Source organism: Prorops nasuta, unplaced genomic scaffold (genome assembly GCF_024137725.1).
Source record: "Prorops nasuta isolate Cenicafe-Biocafe unplaced genomic scaffold, Cenicafe_Pnas_1.2 PNAS00002, whole genome shotgun sequence".
In the NCBI taxonomy this organism is placed as follows: Eukaryota; Metazoa; Arthropoda; class Insecta; order Hymenoptera; family Bethylidae; genus Prorops; species Prorops nasuta.
This window is the reverse complement of record NW_027116799.1, coordinates 2114920-2130932: the sequence shown is the minus strand read 5'-3', so window position 1 is coordinate 2130932 and position 16013 is coordinate 2114920. Positions and strand designations below refer to the sequence as shown.

Genomic DNA, 16013 nt, shown 5'->3' with positions numbered 1-16013 from the left:
AAGGACTTTAAAGCGTTTGGTTTCGAATGGGGCGAAAGGCAATGGTTGAAAAGTAGTGCGTGCATCGTGACGCGTGTCAATTCCCCTCTACTCGAGTCGTCGTGTCACGCACTGCCCTAGATTAATGTTAAATTAGCTTAGCTTACGGAACAGGCTGAACCAGCAAACCTGATATCCCGATCCCATCGGATTTTTCTAACAAGCCAGTGAGGAGGCAAAACTAATCGGCGGCTGTAGCGTCATCGCATCGCACTGACGATACTGCTATAGTTATAGATCATGTAAATAATTTCGTTTAATCCTTGAGCACCGGTTTTCCTTAATTTCCCTTCCAATATAGTTTTAAAAATGATAACCTATTGTTAAGACGCTCTTATTTATAAGATCTGACTGGGAATACTGTCCGGTGCATCCAGCAGCAGCATCATCCGCATCTGCCGGACGGATATCACCGAGGAAATGCGAACTTTGCAACAACACGGACTAGATTACGTAACGAAACATTGAGGAAACGGACAGCGGAGTGGAGACAACACCGACAAGGATTAGGAGGACGAAAATGAGAGGACGGAAGGCGGAGGAGAAAAGGAGGAGAGATAAGCAGCTACACCTGTGTTGTGTGTGCATGCTGCTGGAACAACTGTGTGTGTCCCACTAATAATAAGTCCTTACTTGCGCTGTCTTATAGGTTTAAATTACTCGTTGAGTTTCCATTCGAGCCATTTATACTGCGATTCGGCTTGAACCAAGCTCATGTGCCGGACTATTGAATAACCATCCGATTGAGAATCTCTCGCTCTCTCTCGACTCGAACTATAGGTATAGTACGATATACACTGGTAGGGCAAGAAGAAATATAAGAGGGAAACTCGAGGGATTCTTCATTGATTTAATCGGTCACAGCTATAGACACTTCATTCTACTGCGTTAAACGTAAAAACATCAGGATAAGAATGACTAATGATTGCATGACCCGGCCTATACGCCCTTTATACGTTATTGATCAAGAGTTTTATGGATATTGATCCAATAAACTAATTAGAAAAGCGAGAATTTGTTTAAAATGTATATCGGAATCCGCAAGCGTGTTTCGAAGGTCACCATAGAAATTTATACACAGGCTACATGTGAAAAATCCGAATGTACAGTCGGCTTTCTATCGCCTATATTATTCTTCTCATAGTGATTAGATGGTAGAAAACTTTCCTACCAATTTCTCACTTGCCGAATCTCTAATTCCTTTAAACATGCAATACCAAACGAAGAAATATATTTCAATAAAGGGGCTAAAATTACATTGTGTTTTATTTGGTTAAGCTACTTATTTTCTATGCTCCATTAATTTCCCCAATTGTGTGAAAAGCAAATTATTAAAAAGAAAATAGCGCGCACAGTAATCCATCTATAACGCAACGTACTTTCCATTACAGTGAATATAGATTACCGAGATTCTCCGTGCTATTCTCTTATATTTTAGGTACAGCGTCTATGTGTTGACAAACGTCAAGTTCTTCTCAAGACGGATCAAAACGATCGACGCGAGGCGACGTTACAATAGTTTTGATCATCTAATGCTGAAGCAGGAGAAGCTGCCGACTGGGGAGACTGGGCCCACAGACTTCTAACCTTAACTTATTGCCTGACTCGCTCGCGCTCACAGGTCGTTAACCTCGTCAGCTCAATTAAATATAATTCTTATCGACTTGAAATCACCTGCGTCACTCTTATACTGCCTATTGTGCTATATATATATATATATATATATATATATATTTAATATATGTAGATAAAGATATTGCGACGTGACGCTCCGCCATTAATTGTTTAATTCTTAATGAATTATTTGTTGATATATGGAGTAAAGAGAGATAAATATGTACATATAAAATTTTTGATAATTTTCATTATATAGTGAGCGATAGTCTCCTCTGCACCGACTCAACCAACGTTTTCTGCTTTTTTATGAATTTCTACGAAATAGCCCATGAAAACTAACGCGGACTGTATCGAAAAGATCATAAGCTACGATTCTCTGGATAAATGGAAAAAGTGTTGGTCTATCTCGATTGGATTAAAACACTCGGATCCTACGAACTGACTGACTTTTACTTTGCGAGAAAGAGAAGCCTGGAGTTTATAATGGAGAAAGGACGCGCGCGCGATCGCGCGTGCACGACCGGTGTATACATATATATCGCACAGCAAGGGATATAAAGCAAGAAAGTTAGAGCCACTAGGAAAACAATGTAAAGTCGCGAAAATCCAGGGAGAATAATCAAATCCTTCGGCTAGCTTTTATTCCCTTACGTAAAAAGTATTTGCATGGGAGCTAGAGCATTTCCAACTTCTCGGCCGGGGTGCGGCGGCGGAGGAGGAATTACACACACACACACACACAGTAACCACTAAAGAAATATATAAACATAGAGTATAGGCTGGCTTTATCTCATTTCGTACAACGCAAGAAAAAGATGATCTGTAGCCTATTTGGCGGGGAGTTATTTGATCACACAATATCTATGTATTTACATGACGTATGTATATGTGAAAGGCTTGTTAAAAATTTTCTTGAAAGAGGAGATCGCAGAGCGAATCGTATATAGGAACGCGATCCAGCGATATCTATTATGCGTTCAACGGTCATTATAGGAGGAAGAAATGCTTTCATTTGTTATATCGAGTGAGAGAAATGGTCGAGCTGCGTGCCGCGCCGCGCCATCCTCGCGCGCACATTACCGCCTTTCTATATAACCTGACGCACCTGCCATTCGTTTCTGCCAGAAAATTTCCTCTTTTCTGCCCCCACACGGGGAGACTTCTCTCGCATCTTTCGCAAAACGGCCACGTTTCAAGAACATAGAAATCTCACTTGATTGTCGCTAAAGTGCAAAATCCCTGAAACTTTTTTTACTGGGTGACATTCTGAGCTTGCGCAAAAAATTGCGCACTTAAGATTGCAAGATTTTACGATAAAATTTTTATCAGTGAGCAGAAGTAATCCTAGCTCCGAATTTACCTACGTATCTTTTATGGCGGCAGAATTTTTTTAAATTAAATTTTACAGCGCTCGTCTTTCTTGCGTTTTACGCTGTTTTGTCAGCTTCCTTCGGCCGTTATATATATATCCCTGGCAGTTTTTCGAATTATATCGGATCTGGCGTGTCACCGCTCCCCGATCCAGCTTGTGGTCGTTGGATCGCTAATTAGAACGCATACCTGGATCATTCGTCGCTATTTCGTCCCCTAGCTGCCTCAATACGACCCTCGAGAATTTTTAGATACCGCCCCCTCAACGTCCCAAACTCTCTCCGCCCCATTTCAACTGCATTTACTTCTACCTAAATGTTACGATCAAGCCCCTGTCGCATTCATGATCAACGCTCCATCCCCTAAATATTCATCCCCCGAAAGTATTACAACTTAATTGGCACGTGCTGTTCACAATAGATGAATTTGTTCTTCTTAAGATAATATTTTCATTCGTTAACTAGAAATTGAATGTTACATTCCGATCGCATAGCATTCGATAACAAACCTGCCGTTTCAGTGTCCAATTAATCCATTACAAGCTTTCGTGTCTAAATCAAATCTGTTTTCACATCGAATCTATGCCTCGATCTGCTCTTGCCCCTATATGCGTGTGTGTATTGTCATAGGGGAGAACGCGAAGCGACGCATGCGTTCTAAAATAATAAAATTCTAAAAAAATAAATAAGAAAAGGAAGAGTACAGTGTTATGGAGAGGGAGCATGGAAACGATAGCTTACTCTCATACATACATATATATAATATAGGAGAAATTTAATATCCTCTTTGAAGTGTATATAATTTTTAATAGCGGGTAATGTAAAACCTGACGAAAGTAGTGTTTTCGTACGTGGCTGGTTTAGCAAGTTTTGGGGCTACCGGGGAAGCTTGTGCCTCTGTACATACTTAAACGATATCGATCTGTTAAGGGGACGCTGCAAACGTAAATAAATCAGATCGGCCAGAAAAGCAAGGCGCGCGAGCGCGGAAAAAACGTATATACGGACGCCGCGTCTCGGCTATTTTATTCCCGGTCTATTTCGATCTCGTCTCGATACACGCCACGTTCGCCTGATAAGTTGCCAGTCTGTTTACACGTGACTCGATTAAATGCTGGATTTCAGCTCGTTAGCCGCGAAAGCTCCTTTTCAAATCAGCCAGTCCTTTATCTAATGCGCCTGGTCCGTGCCAAGTTTCATCCGTCACCGGAAATACGTGAATTCTTATATACATATACCATTCCAAAATCCTTATCGCATAATTAATTCACCTCGTTTAATCTCCATTCTCAATCTCATTTTCCATCATCAAATTTCTTTCGCCACCAATTATTATACATGTATATATATATACCTACAAAACGTGTATATCAGGCAGTCGAAAGAGAAAACCGCGACGTTGATGCTAATTTATCGTCCTCGCATTTATATAGTACATGCTGGCTCAGGAAGCCCACGTCGAATCCCTTAACCAGTTAATTCCCAAGACTCGCCAATTGATATTGCAGATTTTAGAAAGAAAGCACTTACTAAGCGAAAATTACGGTTTTCGCGCGAAACCTAGCTTTGAAAGGTAAGTAGAAAAGTTTGTTGGAAAGTTAACTGAAACTTATGCTTATGCGCTATATATACTACATTGAGTATCCTCTATGATGTAAACTGGCGGGGAAAAAGTTTTCAATAACGTCTAACAAGCATGTATATATATATATACATATATATACAGGGTGTATCAGCAATGATGCTTTTAATTTTAAACACATATTCTTGAGCGTAAGCTAAGTCGAAAAGTCATGTACCATTAACACCACGTAAAAGAATCCTTGTGCAAAGATAAATCAATTTTAAACCGATAAATCAGGTCTTTAATTCAATAGAAAACTTACTTTACTGTCACTTTCCTTGACAGTTCTCATTCGAAAAACAAAACAAGCTCGTACTTCTTCACCGTTCCGTATTGCCGTACACATACACACGCATGCATGCAATTACGCTGATTATAAATTATCAGCATATTGTAATGCTTTAGGATCAAACTATTCTTAAATTGATAATTGCTATGAAAGAGTTATAAAGATACTAATAGCTTTCTAGGAAGGTCAATTTTACGAGGTACCTTCTCCACTCTAGATCCATTGCTTTTGATAAAATAGGGGCACCTCGCGTAGGGTATTGCAATGGTCTTGAACAGAGCAGAGGCTATGTTTGTTTCTTTTTGGTTTATTCTGATTTTAATGTATCTTTAATATACAAATAATTTGTATACTTAAAGAGAAAAAACTAAAAACGAACAAACAGCCTCTGCTCTGTTCAAGAACATTGCAATACTCTATACGCGAGGTGCCCCTGTTTTAGTAAAAGCAATGGTTCTAGAGGGGAGAAGGTACCTGGAAAAATTTACATTCCTAGAAAGCTATTATAGTATCTTTATAACTCTTTCATAGCAATTATCAATTTAAGAATAGTTTGATCCTAAAGCATTACAATATGCTGATAATTAATAATCGGCGTAATTACGTGCATGCGTGTATATGTGTACGGCAATACGGAACGGTGAAGAAGTACGAGCTTCATTTGTTTTTCGAAAGAGAACTATCAACGCAAGTGAGAGTAAAGTAAGTTTTCTATTGAATCGAAGACCCCCCTGATTTATCAGTTTAAAATAGTTTTATCTCTGCACAAGGATTCTTTTACGGATATTAATGGTTCATGACTTTTAGACTTAGCTTACGCTCAAGAATATGGTTTTTAAAATTAAAAGCATCATTGCTGATACACCCTGTATACTTGCAGCTAAAATTTTAGCTTAGCGAACGCAGCATGAGCTAGAAACGATCCGAATATCACTTTCAGGTTGGAATAATTGAAAATAATAGTGGAAAATTAAATGTCGTAGAGGCAAAGAAATTTAGATTGGTCGCTTTATTTTCTTGCTGTATATACCTGTATTCAGGGTTGAGAGGGCAAAGCAGTTAAAGTATCACTTGGCGAGGAGCAATAATTAGCCATTATTTCGGCTCGATAAACATCGAAATAAGTAGAGTCGATGCGTTAAGCTCGAAAGAGGTCGGTGTAAAAGTTTTCGAGCTTCGTGTCAGGCAAACTGCACGTGTTCGATCGTAGAGAGAGAGAGAGAGAGAGGGACATGTACGCGGAGGTTTAAAAGTTGCCCTTACGTGACCGCAAAGCTACAATTAAGAATGGATAATTATTAAATTAAGGGCCATTAGTGAGTTTAATTAAGGCCCGGCGTCCTTTCGCGGTCGTCCTTGACTTATTTTCTTATCTTCGCTTTACGGAAGAACTTTGTATCGTGGCGGAAGGCAACGCTCACACCCCGTTAGATCCGAGGCTTATACTAGCTGCAAGAGAACTTTATGCGGCCCGCGCGCGAACACGCGCGTTCACCAAACTACATTCCGTTACAAACGAGGCTTCATCTTCCGCTTTACTTCCTTCCTTCCTGCCTCTTCCATCCTCTCCCTTTCCCTCCCCTCCTCACACCACACAATTTTCCTCAGTAAATTGACAAAGCCAAATTATACGCTGAGAAGAGCGCACGATATAAATTCAAGACGTACACAATTTTACAAAATTATACCTACTTTCGTAGATGTATAATACATGATCAGTACATTTTTCACTGACAATTGTTGAATGGACGAATCTCGACCTTTCGCCGCTCTTGAACGTTCCAATTCGAAAACCGTGAAAGTTGGAAGCCCGCAAGAAACAGGGGCAAAAGCATTATTTAGTTTATATATATATATAAAAAGATAGAGAGAAGATTATTTCCTTTGGTCGTTTCTGGCGGCCAAGTCAAAACGTCAGGCGTTTGTGGAAAGCCGACGCGGCGGGCGGCAGGCAACGGGAGAGCCTTTTATGGGGAAAAATCCGTGAATTTACGCGCTGCACGTAGTCGGTTTCGTGCGTACATAATAGGGCGCGCGGCGTTTGGCCATTTTGTACGGGCTCGGAAAAATTCCGGGCGCACGTGCAGCTATCTTACGATGGGCCTTTACCGATATCCGGAAAAATGCACTCAGAGATATTGCGTCGACACGAAAATACCAAAGCTCGGTCCTCCCGCAAGCTGCGCCTGAGTGCACCGAATTGTTATTGGCGAACAATCGATTTCTGATTCCGATCGACCAGCCACCGAAAGCCTCCCTGCTGGCAAGACTGCCTCTTATTCTTCCCCCCCCCCCCCCTCCTCCCACCTCAATTTCAATCCCACACCAGTATTATCCTGTGTGTGTGTGTGTGTGTGCTATGCTTAATTCCAGTTTATACCACTCTGCGCCGCGCCCCTGTCGACCAACGACCAGCGCGGCGCACTTATTCTTCCTTCCTATATCCAGTGTCCCGTAAAACGAAAAATAATAATACGCGCGTAATCCTCGCTCGGAAAAATAGAAATATTGTGAATGGCTAATAATTTAATAATTCTTTATCACTATAACTATAATCTTTAACAGAGCGACGAATTTTGAGGCTTTCGCCTTTTGTTCTCTTATATCCCTTCCATTTCATAGTGTTAATAATTATTAATGGACAGTAAAAGTTTCCGGTGTTTTTGAACCGGTGCATATATATATATATATATATATATATATATATGCTTCAACGGTGGAAGCTCGTAAAGAGGCTGCTTGCCGAAATATTTAAGTAGCAGGTTCTTAAGGATCAAGAATCGTAGAAGCAGGTTGCTGAAGTAGCTATGCGGGGGCGGGGGCGGGGGCCGCGCGTGGCGAGAGTCGAGCAGGATCCAAGTTTGCCGTGAATGGTGTATAGGGTGCGTGTGCGCGACTGAAAAATTATGCGAAACGGATTGGGTGACAGGTGCAGCGAACGCGCAGCGTGCATGGTATATGCGACTATAGTGCTGTGTGTTTCTGAGAAGGGGCCCTGCGCCTTGTACCGCTCCACTGACTAGGTAATAGTGTACAAGGTTCCTTACACCGTAAAAAGGTCGTATCTTTCGATTCGGTGCGGCGTGGCGCGCCGTGGCAGCGTGACTCCCGGAAATAGCCTGTTTTACAGCCTGCGCATCGCTGTCCCGTCCCCATCCCCGTCCCCTGGCTGCTTCCCTCCGACCAAAGAATAACCTATGGGAGATGCAAACATTTCACCTCCTCCGTTCTAACTTTTCACCTAGACTGCCCTAAATAAACATCCCCTAGAATTATATCATATTTATATGTATATATAGACCAACTTATTATTCTACTGCATCTTTTACGGTCAATGTTCCATATACGCGGAGGACTATATATATGTAGGTTTATGAAAAATTTCTTGCAAAATTGATCACGCTAACGTATAATAGTCTGACTGAATTGGATGAGAAAGGCATTTGGTATGGATTTGGAGGAGAAGGGAAGAAACGAAGAGAATTGATCGAGTGACTGGTGCGATAGTCGCCGCGCTGCAGAGAAATAATTTACCTCGGTTTATTAACGCGTACATACCTTACGCCTGTAAAGCGTACGGCATTGAGAAAAAGCTTGCAGGATTTAAGAAGAGAGGAAAAAGTGGCGATTTTGCGAGATGATCGACTCAGCTGCGCGGATATATTTCGCGTTACGCTCTACCCGCTATTTCAATTACGTTACGGCCGAACGAACTTTCATTGGTGGCGCGGCAATTTTACCGGTTATCCCGCGGATAAGAGGATAAGAATGCACCGCTGGAACTTTGACGCAAGGTATAGGTTCAGCTAAGTATACGGACGGAGCTATAGAGTAGTCAGCTTTAAGCGGCACCTGTGCTTGTCAATTAAGTTTACGCTTCTCCCGTTCCGACATTACGCAGCCCCCGCCCCCTGGCATACCTTGCTTCACCTCCCCTCCCCCTTCCCAAACCGACTCGCCCATAGTTACTAGTTATCCCGAATTCTCGCTCTCCCGCTCTCTCGTGAAACTACACCATCCTTTGCCTTTGTCTCTCTGCCACGATTGCCAGACTCGTTCCGAATTGCCAATCGTAAACGTGAAAATGTCGCTTCCAAAAAGCGCCTCTCACTTTTCCTCGTCATTCTCCCCCCTTCTCGACAAATCCGCAAATATACTTGTGCCGAAATAAAAGAATACCACTTTACAGCGTTTAAATAAAAAGCTGGGGAAACTGCGCAATATGGATGGATTATTTTGCGCTTGTATCCAGATATAACCGATCGGCCGTTCCGATGCAATTAATCGAACGCGCGAGGTGAAAGCGTGGAAATAATAATAAAATTAAGGGGTTTGCGCGCGTGGTGGGTGGACGGGGCTGACGGGGGGGGAGGGGGGGGGGGATGCGGGTTGTACAATGTACGCAGGAGGACTCTTCGCCACGATAAAATTTCAAGATTAATCGCACTCTGGTGAAATTAAATATAGTTTACGGGGGAAGTAGATCGATCATCGTTAACGCAAAATCACAGTGGCTCGGTTTACTCAGGCGTATCAGCGGCTTCGACTCGATCGACGTGGAGCTTGACCCCGGAAGAAAGGTCATTAATTTTTTAGACGCCTCTTCCACAAAGCTGCGATGCAAACTGCTGTAAAGGAGGGCTGGGTACCTTTCACCAGACTGCCGTACTGCGTGATTAAAGATGCATGCGCGAAATCGCCTTTGATAAGGCTAAGTGCGTGAAGAATCTGTGAAAAATGTTTCACCCTTATCGGCCTATCGTGAAAAATAAATGCACACACACTTTCCTTAAAAACCATCACTATTCTCCAAAGAATCGTTGGAAATTGCACTCTCCGTGACTTCTTTTAGTGCATATAGGTACTATACTAAGCTTTCATGCCAGCAAATTTTTATTTCTCATCACGCATTATTCTATACGACTTTTCCTCGTTTTAACCAAGTTTTTACTATAGATGTAGTATATATACGGTATAGATGGAGAAAGAGCTGGGAGACTGGTAGATGAGAACGATTGAGCGCCGACGATTATTTCGATCATCAAGCTCGACGTTAATCGAGTTCGTGGCTCGCGTGCTAAATGAAATTGACGATTCGCTCGTCCAGCAAAACGGCAGCTCCCTCTCTCACCTTCTAATGCTATCGTGTTCACCTGGAGATGCGTGAAATGACGTCATCCCTATCAATCCTAATTACGAGCATGGAATAAACCAGAGGTCTTTCGTATTTAAGAAAAGCAAAAGAAACATATATTATATATGCAATGCTTATGTATATATATATATATATACATACGTAAAGTTTGCAAACAGTTTGAGATTATTACTCTTTTAAAAGCTGCGATAACGATCGATGCCAGAATTGAATTTTTTGCAAGAGAAAGGCGAGTGGAGGGCCTTACACACGCGTCCACCCACACGCACGTACATCATAATCGCACATTAATACGAGAAAGCGTGGCTGTGTTTCTTGCCGCACAAAATACATTTCAGACGCATTACCGAACTGTGACTATAAGTATAGGAGCAATGAAAAATATTAAATAACGAGGTGATGCTTTAGCTTAAGAAAATATAGCGATGAGAAGCGTTTGAGCTACATTTCGGGCTCTGATATACATACATGGTATATATATATATGTATATATATATATGTAGGTGATAGACGGTGTATAAAGACATAAGGGGAAGCCAGCCAGTCGTAATACGACCCGACAGTAACGACGAGCACACGCACTCGCGAAACGATGAATTCAGTTTACGATGCCTATTTTCCAGCCTTGGCTATCCCTGCTACTTTATTATCGTATCTACACTTCCACACTGGAAAGATGTACACTCCTTCCAGAAGATTTCCCTGCAGCGATAGATATAAATACGAGCACGTCGAATATTCTCACAAAACTATAATAATCCTATAAACATAAAATTCTCCCGAGCCTGTGTGCATTTTCACAACAGCATCTGTTTTTTTCTTTTTCCGAATAAATTTACTTCGGGTAAAATAAACTGGCCAAGTTGAATAACGCTAGTCGATGGCACTATTGGAGGAAGGAAGGGGGTGAATTTAATAATATATCGATGATGCAGTTAGTGCGACGAATGATGGTAGTGCGTGAAAAGGGAGGGCGAATAATACGCCCGCACATGTATGTTTTTGGTCGTACACGTCCCAATTGAACGTACGTGTTGCCTGGCAAAGTGAAACCAAAAACGATCAAGTATATATATACTCACTTTACGATCATTAATAAATCAGGTTTAAGCGCTTCGTTAGCATTAGTTCTCGATCGAACGATCCTAGTATAGATATATGATTTATTTTGGCGTCTAAAATTACTAGGAAATTTGTTTATATAAGAATGCAAATTATCAAAGAATTACCGTTGAAACGTCCTTTGTGCTCGATTTATTTGTTTATTCGTTTTCCCTCCTACCTCTCCCTCCATCGTACATTAGAACTCTAGTACAATAACGTACGTATACTATACGGCATAAGTCTGTATATATAATATATCATCAGTGCTTGGGATAATTTTACAAAATTCTGAGACGACTCGCGCTACAACTGAAGAGATGTAGGATGTATGAAAGAAACAACCAAACGAAGCGGATTATCTCGAAAAATGTGTAATTAGTTTTTCCATTATGCTGCGCGTTTTACGAGAATGGTTAGACAAAGCTATATATATATATATTTAACTGCTTCGCGATTTGAGAAAGCATGTTGCGAAAAAATGCTGAAGAAAAAGAAGATCTGGCTAAAGAGCGTATCCGAGCTGGACACGAGAATGTGCGGTTCTTGCGCACTGAAGAGAGAGGGGAGTTATTAAGGAGATTATGGCCGGGTCGTTTCGTCAACTTCAAAGGACCAATTCCCATTTTCAATTTACCCTAGAGGGGGGACTTTGCCGGAACTCAAAGCAGAGTCGAGCTATTCTACTAGTTACATCCCTCCAGTCCAGACCGGTGAAGGATTTTATCCCCCGAGTTTTCGTCCTTCCAGATCCCCTCCGATTCTCCCAGGAAGAAAGAATCTTTTTCTCTTTCACTCATCCCTCCCTCTCGCGCGCGATACAATCGATCATAAAACACTCGTTCGGCGAAAATTGACACGCGCGTGCACTCTCCCATTCTCAAGGCCTGCATTTAATTCATCAACGCGAGATACTCTACTTTCTATAAAAATGAGGAAGCTTATTATTTCTGATAGGTTTCTTCTCTCGTTTCTTATATGTACACATACATATCGGTTGGAGCGGAAAAAGGTATAGGCAGATCGATTGACTTTCCTCCGAGTGATCGCGTGTTCGCGCGAGGTGTGGCAAAGGTGAAAATAAGTGAGTCGTCATGATCGATAAGCATTAAACGGTGGAGCGTAAACTCGGTTGGAGGCTCGAAAATGTGAAGGGGGGAGGAGTGGGAAGGGACAGGTACGTGGTACCAACGGATTTCCGGTTTTCTTCCGAGCCCCTCCAGAGGGAATTACGTGCAACCGGCAATCATCAATCTCGTCGGTTGTGTCGAGTGGCACTAATTTAGCAGGCTAGCTTGTCCCCTCCCGGTTGACTGGTGAACTCCGAGCAACCCCCCAACAACCCAGACCAGACCATCGGGCCGTTCTTCCTTAAGCAGCGCTGCACAGAGAGACATGCAGCCAGGCTTTTCGTTCGACCTCGGATCCAAATAAATAGACATCCATATATCAACGCCCCTACTATTATACTTTCGCTCCACCTGAATTGCCAATCTACCTTCTCTCTCTCTCTCTCCCTCCCTCACTCACTAAACAGCTCCGCATTATCTATTAATTCTAAGCCCTTTTGATTTTCCTTTGTATTTCAGCTCAACCTATAAAATATATCGTCGTAAAGCTTTGCTAATTCTTCTTAAATTCATCCGTAGCTATAAACCGTTGTAATTAATATCGAGCTAACTCTATATATGTATGTGTATACTCGATTGATGAAATTTCTTCTCTCGCGCCTCTCATTTTCCCAATGGCTTTTTGAAAATTCAAATGGAAATGCCCTGAATTTTTCTATAATAGTACGTGTAAAGAGAGGGGAAGGGTTGGATCTCCATCCAGCCGATATAATTTTTTCAAAGAACAAGTCCCATTCATTTAATGCCCCCATCGAGAACTGACAAAACAGTTGATATGCGGTGATATAACGACGAGTTGCGGGAATACGAATGAGAATAGAATAGAAAAGGGAAGCCAAAGTCCCATTCGTCGAATGGCTGTGGAGACCTAGGGCGAAAGAGTCGGGACCGCAGGGTGAGGGGGTGAAACACAGCGAGGGTTGAACGTCTATCCTGATTTACGGTGGAGGCAAATCGGCCAATCTGGCCGGAAACCGCGAAATTTCTTTTTCAACTCGCTCTGCAGAACTCTCATCGATGTTTACCGAGATTTGTCTGCTGAGATAACCCGGCGTACCTCGCGAGTCCTATTCAGCCAGGGGTGTTTGTTTATTGAAATTTATACCTCGCCATGTATTTATCTTTATTTCATCGAAGATATTAACAAGTAAATGCTTGCATGTGGCTAGAGAGGAGTTACTCCTATAAATATATAGGACCTATAGCAAAGGAGGTACACGTACATGCAGGTAGAAAGAAGAATATTTGTCCGCGCGGCAAGTATTAATATAGTGACCTAGGTATAAAAAGAGCATGGCTTCTTGGGGGAAACGAGGGCGCGCGCACGTTTATAACTATAGCTATTAGGGGGGAGCGCAAGCTCGTATCTTATCTTAAAGGCTTTCCCCGGTGTCAAACTATATTTGCCTTTAATTACACACAGCAGTGTTTGCAGAATGGCGCAAATAATACCTGCATCTATATATGTATAACTACGCGGATGGTGGTCCGGCTGATTGCGTGCCGGCCAACTTTTAAAAGTTACCAGCGCCATATTTTCAAAGTGAACCCTGGACCCCAGCTAATAATCGCGTTTGTTTCAATTAGCCTGACAGGTTTGCCTCACTCGTAACTATCGACGCCGTACCTTCCCATTCGATATGATAAATGCTGCCAGTAGAAAAATATATAATAGCCAGACCGGCCAAATGAAATGATCAACGACCGAAGCTCGCCAATTAAATCTGAAACTTTGCCCGCAACCGCGTGCACTCTTTTATATCAATTTTCACGCGTTTTTTCCATTTTTATCGAACGCCTCGTAAATCTGTCCTGCGAACTTTAAAATAGTACTCTACTTTTTCCTGCCGGTCTATAATTGAGCTTTGACCGGAGCTTCTCTACCAACCCCGGTATACATATATACGCGCGCACACGTGCACACACACACATATATAATACGCATATAGTGTATAATTCTGAATAAGTGATTTAGCTAGGATTCTCTCGCGATGGCACACAATGGCACGTGTGCGTCAAGTAGGAAAGTGTTTCTTGCTAAAAATCATGCACACCTATATATATATATATATATATATATAATGTCGACATTGCGAAGCGAGCGAAAGCTTATGCATAGGAGTAGCGTTAATGGTTGGTCGCCTCGCGGATATATCAATCTTTTAATACCGTACAAGAACACAATACTGAGGGACACGGTCCAGCTTTCAGATTATACTATATTTTGCCAGGAGGAACTTTGCGAAGCAGGCCGGTAACGACTTTCATCCGGTACTACGAATAACTATGCAAATTCCCTAGTGGGTTAAGCAGCAGCAGCAGGAGAATCTCTGATGGAGGCCCATACTGAATCCAAGTTACGAGGAAACGGAGCTATAAAGCTCTGAAACGCCAAGGACAGCACAAGGACTGTCCGTCCAATATATGTATATAACAAAGCTACGATATCCTAGCAACAAACCTCCATTTACATACTGCCAAGTTATTATTTTCATGGTCGATCCTGATGGATCAGTGACCTTCGAGCGGTGTCGAGAGAATTTTCAATCTGGCCGAAAACGAAAAGATGGGAGAAAATAAAGGAAAGATTGGAAGCAGGGTAGGAGATTTCTTGGAATTAAGAGCGAATATAGTTGTAGGGAAACTTGCTCCAAACATACAGGTCGAATTTTATATTTAACGCGCAATGACCGTTATCGGAGCGAATTAAGGCGCTCTACTGGGACATGACTGTGTTGCACCATTGGAGAGTCGCAGCTTTTGCCCGACTATTTATATATTAATTGGGCAAAGGGTCCCGGATACGGGCCCGAGTACGCGTCGACGATTCGAGATTCGTCAAGATCGAAGATGCATGCATGGATATAGCAGCGCACAAATTATCCGACGGTTTTAGTGCCTAAGCGTATACCCGAGAGTGCGCGCTCGACTCCTTCTCTCGCGCGCCATTCCAACACCAATTTCCCTTGATTCTTAGTACGAAAATTCTCTCTTCATAAACATTTAACATAGTATGTATGTATATTTCAAGAGCAGTAAGATCCCTGGGAAAAATTAGCCATCGACAATTTCTTCGCTCTTGCTCTCGTCTGATTAATTTTCATTGGTTCTACTTTTATCGACGTTCCATGCACCATTTCCACTCGCGTCCGTCTCGTCGGGGTCTCTCCGCGCGTGTGTGCGAGCGTATCAACTAATCATTGTTTACGCTCTCTTCTAGCCAGATAATTAACAACTTTATATCACCCTTTAATCATCTAATTTCCTTCCAATTATAACAATCTACACAAGTAATAATGGATTTTGCAAATCACGTTATTACGTGGGACGGGTGGTTGGATAAAAATAACTATATATATAGAGCATAAAACTCCCGGAGGTTCATAAAAATTTGATCCGAGCTCACGTGCTAAATTTTAAACGGGCGTGTTAATCGATAATCGATACTCGTGCAACATTTGCGCTGACATTAACGTTGAGAATTCAAACGTTCCGTGACGTTTATGCAATTCCGATTGTTTCGACGTATGAAGTACTTTAATTTCGAGTTCATCGATTGATATTCGTATAAATATATTGAATTGGTTCCCAGTCGTAATTTACGCCACGAAGCATCCATCAATTCGTGCATAATTTCACGGCGCTGTCTCTCATTAATAATTTCCACCATTGTCGAAAAAACAATAAT

General features: G+C 41.9%; 1 protein-coding gene across 4 annotated transcripts in view; it reads right to left on the bottom strand.

The window, feature by feature from the left end:
* Positions 1–16013, bottom strand: part of Scgdelta (sarcoglycan delta) — a 142153-nt gene that overhangs the window by 122194 nt on the left and 3946 nt on the right. The gene's annotated exons all lie outside the window — the stretch shown is intronic.